Raw genomic sequence first — 2,235 nt, 5'->3', positions numbered from 1 at the left:
CCTTCCAGACCTAAGGGGGCATCATGTGCTTGTCCGCACAGACAACACATCGGTGGTCTCCTACATCAATCGGCAGGGGGGTCTGCGTTCACGCCCCTTGTACAAGCTGGCGCGCCAGATACTTCTGTGGGCCCAGGGGAAGCTCCCCTCTCTAAGAGCAGTTTACATCCCTGGGTATCTAAATCAGGGGGCAGATATCGGTATTCTCATTCCCAAAGCGATTCTTGACGCAGCTCGAGTTCCTGAAGGGGAACGTCTCTAGGTTACGTATGTAACCATGGTTCCCCGAGGGAACGAGACGCTGCGTCTCTTTGCCATACTCCCTGCATCCCTGCAGGCGCTACTTCATCGAAGCTGGGGGGCACCTGGCCGGATGCGCCTTTATGCTTTCTGGTGCTTATGTCACCCCGCTGGTGACGTCTCGCTGCTCCATTGGACGGATTGGACACGTGCTTCAGAACACGGTCACGCAGGGGCGTTCCCAAAGCGAAGCGAATCTCGATGCAGCGTCTCATTCCCTCTGGGAACCATGGTTACATACGTAACCTAGAGACGATTTCTTTCATGAGAAAAACGTGAGCCTGCTATAAATAGATAGTTCAAACAAAATCTGCCCCTCTAAAGTTTTAGTTGTTTTGATTTTTTTAATTTCTCATATTATATTAATTGTGACACTTGTTTAAATTATGAATGCATATACTGGCCCCAAAAAAGTGCAACAGTATCTGTGCGTGCGTACATATTTTAATCAATAAAACTATCAGGCTTCATACAGTGCACCAAGAATGAAGGTATTTTAAATAAATTATTGATAGAGTAATCAAACGCCCACTCTGTCTGTGAAGCTTTGACACATATTATAGTAAACATTTTCAACAATTTGCCATTTCGTCCTGAAAAGAAGAAAAGTCGATGCTCATTAGGAAGCACAATGAGAATACGTCATACATTCTTTATCAAGAGCAATGATGTCCAATACATTTCATTATAAAGTGAGTGAAAAACCTAAACGCGCACAGCTGAACGCAGCCAACACTACAAACAATGACAAACAGCTAGCCTTGCATAATAAAGCCATTTGTACCCGTAATACGACTCTAGACCACTTACCAATCTCAGCCTCTCTTCATGTCACGGGCAGGAATAATCAGTACAAGATAAAGCAATAGTAATCTATCATCAGACTCCGAGGCTCTTGGATGTTCGGTGAGAAGGATGTAGGCTCGGTTAGTGCAATGCCATCCATCATCACAAATGCTAACTAGGCAAGGGATTTTAACATGGAGATAATGCAGCCGGCAAATGAGACCTCAGTTTTGCGCAAGGGGGCCCTCTTACATTTTCAGTAACCAGGGGTGGAATGACCTTGTGCCAGGCTGCAACATAAGCTATGTTCCCTGTTTGTGGAGTTAGTTCAGGCTCAAGGGACGAGGTGAGTGTTAATCAACAGATCATGATATTATGCAGAGGTGAATTAGAGCAGATCCGTAACTCTCTTCGGAAACAAACTCCAGCATGAACAGATTACATTTCCCTCATCCATATATGTTTTTCTTCCACAAGGTTAATGCGGATTCCGTAAATATGAAACAGAAGATGTGGCAGAGAAAGTAAAATAGCAATGATCTAAACTGAGCATTGGAGTCTTGGTTTCATTTTTTAATTTACATAATGTAGGCAGAGTTTTGTCTTACCAGAAAATTCTTACAGCCAGAATTCTGAATTGCAAGATAAAGTCTGGTTCACTTCGAATCTTATTTTAGAGATTTGTTGACTGCTGATGCATTGACTGTCATGACTGACATTGAATGTTGTTATACGTTTTTTTCTTCTTCAGTAAATATTTGTCCCCAGTGTGAATAGATTATTGCTTATTGCCTATTAATACAATATTGACTGTTTATTAGTGCTTATAAAGCACATATTCTGCATGACCATATTCTACATCCCTAATCTTACCCAATAACTAAACTTAACATTAACCTTACTAAGTATTAATAAGTTGTAAATTAGTTTATTAATGTTAATGGTTTGGTAATGGTGAGAACTGGACCTTAAAATAAAGTGTGACTGAATATATAATTGTGATAATACATTATCACAATTGTACATTATAATAATGTTTTGTTTGTCAGCATTATTTAATGTTTTTTGACTATGTGGAAGACTCAAACCTGGTAAAACCATCATGGCCATGATACTTAATTCCTCAATAGCTAAACAGTGCATATATAT

The sequence above is a fragment of the Sinocyclocheilus grahami genome, unplaced genomic scaffold, assembly GCF_001515645.1.
Source record: "Sinocyclocheilus grahami isolate Dianchi unplaced genomic scaffold, SAMN03320097.WGS_v1.1 scaffold443.1, whole genome shotgun sequence".
Lineage (NCBI taxonomy): Eukaryota > Metazoa > Chordata > Actinopteri > Cypriniformes > Cyprinidae > Sinocyclocheilus > Sinocyclocheilus grahami.
Note: the sequence above shows the minus strand (reverse complement) of the source record.